This window comes from Sturnira hondurensis, unplaced genomic scaffold (assembly GCF_014824575.4).
Source record: "Sturnira hondurensis isolate 20B ecotype Veracruz unplaced genomic scaffold, ASM1482457v3 Scaffold0014584, whole genome shotgun sequence".
Classification (NCBI taxonomy): domain Eukaryota; kingdom Metazoa; phylum Chordata; class Mammalia; order Chiroptera; family Phyllostomidae; genus Sturnira; species Sturnira hondurensis.
The window spans coordinates 2,449,773-2,462,074 of NW_028087215.1; positions in this window are offsets into that span (position 1 = coordinate 2,449,773).

Consider the following 12,302-nt stretch of genomic DNA (forward strand, 5'->3'; position numbering starts at 1 on the left):
AGATGTGCAAAGGTACATCTAAGCCCGGCTGTCTTTGTCTGATTTTTGTAGAAGCTGAGTACAAATGATAATATTGTATGTACGGTGTCTACACTGAGATGAATTTGCAAGTGGTAGGACACATAGTGCGCAGTGTATTCTTGGAGGGGAAATGGGAATCATCTTTCGCGATGACGCTAGCTTCTGCCTGCGCCCTCCATGTAGGGGCTCGAGTTTTGCTTTCAGCCTTAGAGGGATAGGTTATTGGGAAATGCCACTAAACCTCACTTTTGATCATCTTCTCTGTTTTTCCTGTTCCCACTGCCACAAGAGTGGTTATTGGTTGTGAAATAATCCATGTTTTAAAACCCAGCCAAGCTATTGAATGGGTGAACTTTTAGTAGTGGTGGCTTGGATTGAGAAAACAATTGAGTCTCTTTTTGCTTTAAGAACTCTGAAAAGGTGCTTAACTCAATATAATATTTTGAAACCAGGCCTTTGCGACCTTTCTCCATCTGCTTCAGTAATCTCAACTTAGTTTATAATTTTTCCCCTTCCTGTTGGCTAACATGTTTATGATTTGGCTTTTTAAAAAAGTTTGTTTGTCTGGGTGTTTGTTGCTTGTTTGCCTCTCCTCCCCATCTTCTTGTCCATAAAACAAGTCTTCCTAAACAGGATCTGTAAACCCATAAAATTGTATGTAAGTATTTGTGTGTGTGCACAAATGTGCTTTTATTTGTCCCTGAAAGAGAACTCACATCCTCCAAAGGTCTGTGACCTCTTCACTTTTCTTTTCCTCCAATTGTTAAGATTCTCTCATTGCCTTAGAGCAGTGGTTTTCGACTGCTGTGCCACAAAAAAACTTAAAACATGCAGTACCTGACTATTTAGTCGGGGGCACTGACCTCTTTTTCCCTGAGACAGTCAAAGACAACAAATGACAACAGCCGACACAACAATATTCATCTGGTGTAAATGAATCAAAATTATACCTATTTTTTGTCAGATTGGCAAAAGTATATATCTTTCTGGTGTGCTGCAGGATTTTAGTAATTAGTTTATGTGTGTCATGAGATGAAAAAGGTTGCAAACTGCTGCCCTGGAGTTTACAATGCCAGGAGCAGCAGAGTCCTCTGATTTCTTTTACTTCAGGTGTGGTGGAAAGAGGCCAGGCTTTGACATTGCCAGACCTGAGTTTAAACCTTCCACAAATCATCCAACGATTCAATTTCCTCTTTAGTAAATTAGGGAGTAGTGAGTTCATTCTAAGAAGCAAATGTAATGAGGTGTGGGAGCTGCCTGGTACCTGGTTGGCACTGAGTGATGATCAGTGACTCGCTGGTTAATACGTGAGTTACTTTCATGGTTCCACATTTGACCTTACGATGACTTACTAAGGACTTCAGAGTAATCAAGGCAGTCTAAAGGTCTGTGGATTATTTTTGGTAGAATACTACAACACTGTAGAATTTTTGAACTTGAGACACTTGAGATAAAGTTGTGTCTCGGGGATCCATTACTGGTGACCAAGTAGCACCTGAGAATCTACAACCTTGACTTCTCTCTGGAACCATTCATATCGCCTATCTGCAGGCTCTAAATCTGAGAAACTCTTCTGACCCAGAAGAAGAGGAGCATAGTTTCATCTCCCACATACTAAATGGTTAATAACATTTTACTCCACAAAAATTTCTTGAGTGATTTCTCATGAAAAACCCCAGCTAAGGTGTCCACCCATCCTGTACGAGACATTAGGTTAGGAAGTTTTCTGAGTCAGAGCTCAGAATTGGGTTTCAATTTTGGCTTCATATAATGACTTATGTGTTTTCAAATCTTGATCAAGTGAGTTCATCTCTTTATGTCTAAGTTTTCTCATTTGTAAAGTAGATGATAATAATAGTGTTTCCTTTATTGGTTTGTTGAGAATTTAATGAAATAATGTTTAAAGTTCTTAGCATATAGTGCAAATAAATGTTATAAATAGATAGACATATAAATGTTACCCACTGATGACTATGATTAGATTTTTCATACTAGTTGCTTTAACACTGACCAGGGACATACTTCCTAAAGAAGTTTTGAGGGAAGTTTCACCTCATTGTGCTTTTTTATCAAAACAAAACAAGAAAAATGGAGAAGGAACAAAAAACCTTCCAACAAGCAATCAGACATGTCTTACACATAATTGGAAGAGAGAAGAAAACTGAATCATAAAGCTTATCAGACCCATCCAGTTTCAGTCCAGCTTCTGTCTACAAAAGCGAACGGTGCCCTGTGGTGTGGGCATGTTCCGGCCGGTGGGTGGTGATTTCTGTGGACCTCCCTCAAAGATGGTGTTTATTTCTTGCAGCTCTAAGTGATCACTCTCATAGATGTACTCAAGGTGGGCTTTAAAATGATTTAGAGTTTAAGAAGACTGTCTTCTTTTCTATCCTCTCTTCACCCCGAGAAGGAAATGTCACCCAGTGGTTGAGCACATGGGCCTGGAGGTTTGCAACACTGAGTGATGTGCAACTGTGCCTTAGAACAGCACCTGACTCATGGAAAATGCTTCGTGTGGGTCAGACACTAGGAGAAGCTGGATGGAGGGACTGTGGGAGTGAGAAGAAACAGCATTCTTAGATAATCGCAGGCAAGTTTTACAAAACCTCATGGCCCCTCTGAAACACTGCCTGGGCCCCTCTGAGGGCGTGGAAGGGGCCTGGACCTCATGAGTTTCAGTGTGACTCTACTTCTGACTCCACCTTGAACCTATCTGTGAACTTCCTGTCTGCTGTGCCTACCTTCCAATTTTATTAATGTTAGCATTATTTCTTGCTGTGCACTGTCTAAAAATACTTTTTGAAGAGAGATAGATATAAAAATTCAATCAGGTAGTGACAATAAACCTTGTCATTATATTTTTCTTGCAGTAACTGCACCTTGAACTATGTAACAGTAACAACTTCATTTATTATGCGCTGGGCGTGTTGCCAAGTGCTTTGGATGACTCATCTTATTTACAAAAAACCTGTAAGGTAGGTGCTATGATTCTCCCCACTAACATTTTACCATTGGAGAAAAAAAAGAATCTTAGTTGGGTTAAATAACTTGCCGAAGGCTAAGAAGTAGAATGGGGATTTGGAACTAGGTCTGCCTGCAGTTAAGTGTTTCATTCCAGTGTCGCTGGAACATGCAGTCTGCCTGTTCTTACCAGTGGTATCAGAAAAAGATTCTATGAAAGTCTCCCTGTAAAAATGATGTGGGATGTGACCTGTAAGGAAATTGGTTAGTGCAACTTCAATTACAAATACTGACACACGATTATAATTTTTTGAAGTTCCATGGCATGTAAAGTTAAAAAAAAGTTCTTGCTCCTCTTGAAAACAAGAGGCTCTCTCTTGGTGCTAGGAGTGTAGTGTATGCTGGGCAAGATGAATCAATTTTAAATAAACAGTTAGAGCAGACTAGATAATTGAGTAAGTTGAAGCTTGGGGAGTCTATCACGTCATTTCTTACCAGACATCATGTAATCACTTCTTTCAGAAATGCTAACATCTACACAAACACATGTACATTGAGCAGCGCGCATATTCGGTTCAAGCTCTTCTTCCTAAATGTGTGGGGTGCAGCCCTCTGTTTATGGTTTTTGTGTCGTATGGGTTCCCTTTCCCACCCATCACTATGCAAATTCACCCAGCTATTTATAGGTAATGGCTGTCATATGCCCACCCTTGGGAGGTTAGACAAATGTGTCCTTGAATTCCAAGGTGCTGCTACCCATTTGTTCAGCATGTGACCTAGGGAAAAAGGTGTGTACCTCAGATATGTTGTCTTTTCCTCACACCTCTGAACAGTAGATATTTAACACTTGTGGAAATGGAGGCTCAGGTGATAAAGGTACGAACAGGAGCCGAGGTTACGCAGATGAAATGTGGGTCTTCACCAAGGCGGTCTGCCTCCACTTTCTGCTCAGCACAGTGTTCTTCACAGGACCAGGCAAACACCAGGGCAAGGGGCGCTGCTTGCCCAGCGCCACCAGAGTTAGTAGGTCGACATGTCAGTCATAAGCAACTTGCCTCTGTTTCTCGGCATTGTTCCATCTTTCCTCTGATGATAAGGTCCTTCTGTCTTCCCTGCTCTCTGCCCCCGAGCAATTCAATACTTGCTTTATCTATAATAAAAGTAGTTACTTTCCTAACCCAGCCCCGTTTAGGTTCAAAAGGTGAGTGCTGAAATAGATGGTTTTTCTTTTTAAAGAAATGGACCACTTTCTTTCATTGTTTTTAAAAAGGGTTATTGTCATAGATTTTCCCTTATTATAAAGCTTCCTTAAGAGAGGAAAGGATTTAACAGAGATTCCATATTTTCAGGTTTTTTAAAAATGAATGAAAGATTCTACTATGAAAAGAGAGAAAAAGCGTCTTTAAGTCATGTAATCTCAGAGTCATAAGAGACCTTGGATCTTTTACAGGAATGTGTCTCTGTCCTTCTAGTTTCACAAACCTAAAACTTTGGGATCCCCCTTAATTCTTTCTTCCTCCATTTCTGAGCAAATTCTGTCAGTTCTGCATTCAAAGTAGATCCTGAATTGGACCATTCTGCACTACCGTGGTCCAATCGTACCACCTTAGTGGTCTCTCTGCTTCTTGTTTCTCTTCAGTTTATTTTAAATCAGTAGCCAGAGAAATATACTAAATATATAGATCCTCATCTTGGCCTGCATCAGAGACGGTAACTATCTGGCCACAAGGCCCTATGTGACCCGATGCCAGCTCTCTGATGTCCACCTCTTCATACTTTCTGTCCTTCCTCTTCTCCATCCACACTGGCCTTGTTACTTTATTTTCGTCACATCAGGGATGCTTCTGCCTCAGGACCTTTGCACTAGCTGTGCTTTTTGCTTGGAATGCTTTTTTCTAGAGTGTACGTGGTTTGCTCTCTTGCTTCTTTTAGGTCTTCATTCAAATGCTGTCTTCTTAGTGAAGCTTTGCCTAATCAAAATTGTAACCCTGTGATCTTTCCCAACCCCCTTTCCTGTTTAATTTTTCTCTTTTACTCATCATCAATTAACACATATTCTTTTTAAAAATATTTTATTTATTTATCTCTAGAGGGGAAGGGAAGGAGAGAGGGAGAGAAACATCAATATATGGTTGCCTCCCATGCTGGAAACTGGCCTGCAACCCAGGCATGTGCCCTGATGGAATAGAACCGGATCCTTTGGTTTGCAGACCTGTGCTCAATACACTAAGCTACACCAGCAAGGGCAACACATCTTTTTAATTCATTTTTTGTCTCTTTTTTTTTTCTACAATAAAGGCAGGGAGTTTTGTATATTTTGTCCATTACTGAATTTCTAGCACCTAGAAAGTAGTAGAAACTCAGTAAATGCTGATAGAATTAAATAAAATCTGGTAATTTAACACTTTTATTGTATGAATAAGGGAATTGAGATCTAGAGAGATAAATTGATTTTTTCCAAGTTCCCACTGATGGTGAGGGTCAGCACTGGGGGCTTTGACTTCCAATTTACTGTCCATTTTACCACATGACATTTTGTTTTGATTAATTCTTGGCAATCGATACCACATTTTAATTTTTTATGTGTGTGTTTGACTGATTGTTCTCTAAGGACCTTTCAGTTTTGAAATCATCGCATTCAAATGTCACCTCCTCAGGGAGTGCCCCCTGATCAGCCATAGTTCCTTCTTCCTCTCTCTTCCTTCCCCCCCCCCCGCGTTAGTTTTCTTCACAGTGTTTGTCACTACCCGCCATTGTATCAGAGACTTCATGTTCATGCTTCCTGATGGCTGGGATGGTGCCCAGTGCATGGCGTTCCAATGAATCTTTGTTGAAGAGACATGTTTTACAGAAGATTGGCATACACGGTAACCCTCAGAAGCAGCATGGCATCTTTCACAAAAATGTATGCTTAGTGCTAACCTTTCTGAAACTATAAAAAAGGGAGACAAATGTTGTATTTTAAAGAATCTGCTATATAAGGGAAAACTATACTTCATCAGCTTGGTTTGAAAGTAGCTGAATTGGCATATTTGGGTTTTGAATGGATATGAAAGAACGCCTTAGAGATCCAAGACAGAGAGACAGACAGACAGTGTCCATCAGGATCCTTTTCTTTCTTTTTTTCCAAGGTTGCTACCTGCAGGAAGGCTGTAGCTTCTGTCATTTGGGACTCCATCTTCCTTGCCTCATGGAGGTAGCGTAGCCTAGACAGTCATATTTGAAATGATGTTAGACGCAATATACTAGACACACAACTCCAGGGTTGACCTTTTCATGTCAGCTTTTCAAACACAGCTTTAAAAAACACCCAGACATTTCTAGTTTGTGAATAAATTGGAATGTAAATCCCCATCCACTCTGGAAAACTCACAGTCATTTCCTTCACTGTGCTCATTACTGCTTATTTTAAAGTCATTATCAACCTGGTTGTTAGGTGGATCTCTTGGCAGAAAGCTGCTGAAGCCTGGGGAAAGATGAAAGTGCAGGAAGAGAGCTGAAGGCATCAGCGAAAGGTATTCTGACAAACTGCTTCATAATGATCATTTCTCAAACCTGAGGATTTTGTTTCTAATGTCTGGCTTTTGTGAAGTGTGGTTGTTGGTACTCTTACTTTCCTCCTAGTCTCTAATGTTCACAGAAGAAAGAAATTGTCTAAACATCAGGTTTGATCTCCCTTTCTAGAAAATGCAGCATAGCCTGTCTGTCTGTTGATATCATTTGGAGTCATGTGTTGTCTGTACAAGTCAATCTTTTAGTGCTGAGCACTTTGTTTTGTTCTTTGGCGGGGTAGGGGGGGCAGTGGTGGTGGGGAGAGAGAGAGAGAGGTAGATATCAATCTATTGTTCCACTTATTTATGCATTCATTGTTTGATTCTTGTATGTGCCCTGACCAGGGATCAAACCCACAACCTAACTGAACTACCCAGCCAGGGCTTGTGCTGAGCAGTTTTGGATGGAAGAGGAACACACTTAGGAACTCAAAGCTTTTATGTGTTTGGGATTTTTTCCCCACAGAGAATATTTTCAAGTTCAAAAAAAACCTCATATTGTGAGTCTGGGTCAGTTTGAATATTTGCTTCAACTTCAACATTACCATGCACTGGTAGGTAATTGAGTGATCAAACTTTAGGCCCTCTGAGTAATCACTAAAATTGTCAGCAAACTTTAATGTATTCTCTCCATTTTAAAGGAAAGATCATTTATAGCTTTCATTAGATTCTCAAATAAATGCTTGGCCACTGTGGCAGTTCTCTGTAGCAGAGAGCAGAACAGAAATCCGAAGGCCTGGATTTTCACCCTCTAATACCAACCAGAGTTTGGAAAAAGATAGTACTCCTCCAGGCCTTAGTCTCCTTACACATAAATGAGAAGACTGAATTAATTCAGTGTTGTTTCCACACCTTGTTCATGTTCATAGTCATTCATGTATTGCCCGTGTACTGTACTACTTACTTAATATTTTTGAAATTATTTATTTTAAAAGGAACCTCATTTTTATCTTGGCAAATGGAAAGCCAGCATCACTTGATATAAGTAAAAATAGGATTTTTCAAGAATTCGATAAAATCTATCCCCTGGGACACACAGGTTTAATGGATGTATCATGTTTGACACTCCTGATTCACTCTCTCACCCTTCCCCACCCAGAAGGGTCCAGAAAGCACTTTCTTCGCTAAGTTTTATGAAGAGCTCTGCGGTTTTATCCTCTGGAGCACAGATATGGAGATGGTAGATGTTGGTTTGGACTCTCAGTGGGAGAAACAAGGCTATGAAATAGAAGGCAGATCGTGTGGCCAACATGTCAGAGACAAGGAGGATGCAATAAGCCACATAATGAAACGATAATTGGGGTGCTTTGACGGATAGGAACAGTAGATCATGGGTTTCTGGGAAAAAAATGGTGGACATCCTCTTAAGGATGCACCTTTTTATGTCAAGGTGCTACTTGACCTAAAAAGACAAAAAAAATTCTAGCTTCACTGAGCCTAAGTCAAATCACCATGGTGGAATTCACATTTTCTTACCCAGTTCCCAGACCTAGAGCCCTTCAGTCAAGGGGAGACCAGATTCCTATGAGACGAGACTGAATTTGACCACATGTATAGACCATGGAAGTCCCCTTAAGCTTTCTCTAGAGGTTCGGGAAGCAATTTACAAGGGTGATTGTATAGGGTGGGGCGGAAGAGGGGAATACCTGGACTTTCTGGAAGTTGCTAGATAGTGGTTCCTCACCTGAAAAGCATTCATAGTTTACCAATTAAAGCTTACAGAAGTCAGATGAGAGATGGAATCTGGGTCCACATCCATGTGACAGTGGGTCCAAAGCATCTGTCTCGTGCTTATTTCCCCAGTCCCAGAATGTGTAGTGAGACGAGATACACCTAATGACTGACTGGCAGAACCCCACATCGATTTCTACATGGTGAAATGAAAGGTATCGTGGTAGAAAGGGCCAAGTGGAAGAAGCTCCTGGGGGTGGGGGTGGGAACTTTTTTCCACCCCCTCCCAAACGCCCAACAAGATGTTAATTCCTGTAGGGGGAATTGCAGGGCTCACTGGCACCACTGAAGACCTGAGAAACACAGGGAATTTGTCCTACCACACCCCATGTAACTCAACTGTTTAGCTGATACCAAAGCTAGATGGGTAATGGGGAACTGCAGTGGATTACTGCAGACTCTGGAAGATGGTGAGGGCAGCTGTAGCTGTTCTAGGTGTGGTAAGTTAGGAGCACATCAGTATAACCCATGGCACCAAGCATGTGGCTATTGATCTGACAGATACTTTCTTTCTATTCCAATTGGCAAGAAAAATCAGGGCCAATATACACTTAAACCACCTTGCCCCAGGACTCTGTCACCTTTCCTGCAGTTTTTTATAATACAGTCCTAAAAGTCCTTGATCATCTTCCTCTTCTACAGGACGCCACACCAGTCCACCACACTGGGCAAGATTGGGTGAATAGGGAGGGTGGGGCATCAGGGGCATTCTGGTTTTGGTCAAAAACTGCTGAACAGTCAGCATGGTGTGGGCAGATGCACCTGTAAATCATCCATCATAAAATGTTCAAATGCTTGAGTCTTAAAAAAATTTACCAAAGCTTAATTCAGCCTCTCACAACAATGCCAGCTGATACACGGATACAGATGGGTTCCTAGAACACTCTCCTAGCAGGGGAAACATGTACTACAAGGAGCCTGCTCTCCAGAAGCTAATTTCTGTTTTTTTTGGTTCCCCACTTATATGCTACATACTATGTAACTCGAAAGGCTGACAGTTTTGAGAGGACTTAGGGTATGAGAGGGGTTTATACTGTAGTATACACTTCCCTGTCACTTGGGCATTGAGACACAGGGACTGAAATATATTGGAACTATCTATGGCTGTATGAGACCTCTGGAAAGCCCTGAGAGAATAACACCACAGAACCTTAAGGGGTTTTTTATGTGTGTGTGTGTGTGTGTGTGAGAAGCATAATAGTTTTTGTCACTGAACCTTGATAGAGACAATGTGCCTGATTATGGGATGTCAAGTGGGTATCCTATAGAGTTACCCATCTTGAAGTAGGTGGTAAATAATCCACTGAACCATGAAATTGAATATAAATAGCAGCGTTCCATTTTAAGTTAAAATGATGGGCATGATCTCAGTCTAGAAGGCTCAAGCAAATTGCACAAACAAGTGGTTCAGACTTTAATGTATTCACTTTTTATAACTTTGATGCTTCCCCCTTATTCTGCATGTTTGGCTTCATGGGGAATTCCATATTACTAAAATAATCAGATGTCCGGGTTTTGTCTGGGTATTACCGGTTTAATACCTGTTGTTCAACATTCATTCATCATTCACAATACTACTTTTTATTAGCAAAAGTGTCCCAGTTCAGGTAATCAATTATATGGCTATCCTATCTATGATCAAGTAGTGGGGAGAGAAGAGTGTGTACCTGGCTCATGGATTTCTGTTTGGTATTCTGGCATCGGCTGGAAGTGAACAGTTAATGTGCCATAGCCCCACTCAGTGGGCAGAATTTAAATGACACATCTGGTTGTCTATATTGTCTAGGAGACATGACCTGAGATACAGACTGACACTTACTCAGGGTCACTACCAGATTGGTTAGTTGGTCAGAGACTTTGAAAGAATAAAACCAATGTATTTGTAATAAGAAGGTCCAAAGGGCGGGCTATTTGCATAGACCTCTTGGAATGGGATACAGTATGAAGATATTCATTTCTCATGTAAATGCCTCGTAGAGGGAAGTCCTGGTGGAGAAGATGCTCAATTATTAAGATCTCCCTCACTTCTTGGGTGACATTCAGTCTCTTTCCCTGGCCACTTTGGTTTGCTCTGTGGGTTTGTGTTTAAAGTGTATGGTGGCAAGAACAGAGGTTACTCAGGGTTCAACAACATGGTATCCCCCCTTGTCAAAGTCGATCTATTAATACTGTCAAATGCCTGGCCTGCCAGTTTTAGAGGCCAACTTTGAGCCCTTGATATGACACCATTCATCAGCAAAAGCAGCATACATGATCCCAGAAATGCGTGTTCCAAATTACCAAGAAGGATTAGAAGGGCAGTGTGTGGTGTGTAAGTAGAAAAGCACAAATTCATCAGGGAGAGAGAACAATTTCATCTTTCCATTGTTACTGCAGCTATTTTGCTAGGTTGTCTTTGTGGAAAGGATCAGCAGGAAAAAAAGAAACTACTACAATTCAGCAATTTTATTTGTGTACTTTATCTCATTTGTGTCTCACAATGACCTTGCGAGGTAGGTCGGGTTGTAGCTCTACCATAAATACGGAAACACAGGAGGAGAGAGATTAAGTACCACAGACTCATCGGTGGTTAGATGTGATGCCAAGGTTCGAACCCAGGTCTGTATGCCTGTTTGCATACTGTTTGTTAAGAGAGTGTGTGGATTGCTAAGATGGGTCTCAGTGGGCTCTCATCCGAGGAGGTCATTCTCCTGCCCTCGCACCTTTGCCAGAGACACTATGGGATGCAAATTGAGTGTTAAACTCCTGCATGTCTCTTTAGGCTCTGGCCACTGAGTGGGGTGAGCAGAGCTCTGCCTGAGAAAGGGAGACAACAGTTGATGCCTGCATGCTCCTGCTCAGGCTCCTGAATATCCCAATCAGGAGCCCCCTCGGGGCTCTTTTCCTGCACCCCAGGACCTTCGTAGGGGATGACAGGGAGTCTCAGTTCTGTGGAGTCTAAGACGTGGACTGGGCAACTTGGGAGGAAGTGGGGAGAATGGAGCAGGAGGCTACTTCTCGGGGGCCACCAAACCTGGCCTTGGAATCTCTTAGTTTAGTCCAATAGCCTTCACTGGTACATACCTAGTTTGGTGGCAGGGAATAATAATTTCCTGGGCTCCATTTCCCTCATTGTATTTCACAGGGAAGAGCTAATTCCCACTTGGCATTCGGCCTTTTCACAGCACTTTCACATGGGAGGTAGGTTTGCAAATATCTATTTTGCAGTGTTGTTGTGAGATAATATATACAGTGGACTTCAGCTCAGCCCAGAGTGTCTGTTTTTATTGTTATTGTGGTTGTCTGTCTACTTGTAAGTTGTGAGGGAAGGGACTATGTCCATGTTGCCTAGTATAGTGCCCATGACATTGATAGATGCTCAACAATCTTTGTGTGAGGGAATGAATGAATAAGATAAAGTGAGTTAAAGAGTAGCCAAGGTGGGGGATGAGTTGCTTTTCCTAACCATTTAAATATATGTAAATAATAAACATATAATGCCTGATATTTTCAGTGAGAAAAATTCTTTATTTAAAATAGGCTAGATGTTTTTACTAGATTAAATAAAATACTCTACAGATGAGAATTTAAAATCCAACATACCAAACCTAGTAACACCAGTCAGATTGTCCACCCATCTCCATTTAATAACATTTGAATGAAATAGCTTATAATTCTGAGACAATGAGCCTTTGCTGTGAGAAAAATATCCAAGGCAGTGTCACATTTTCTGGATCTAACAGTATTACACTAGTAAGAGAAATTCTGTGATGCCCATGACAGCTAAGAAGCTGTGATTGACGGCAAAGAAACTGGGATTTTCGAATGCAAAGATTAATAGTATTTCTATGTCACAGAGTCAACAGGTTTTATTTAAATAAGAGAACAAAAGCAAGAAGGGAACCTACACTACTTCTGCCACTTGAGTTTATTAATATATGCTGAGCACTTGTAACACCTTTGCTGCAGAGGGTAATAAATGTTTTGGGAAGAAGATAGGCAATTGGGACAAAGCCAGGGAGCTTGTGCCTACAGAATGTAGCTAATATCTCAAGGCTC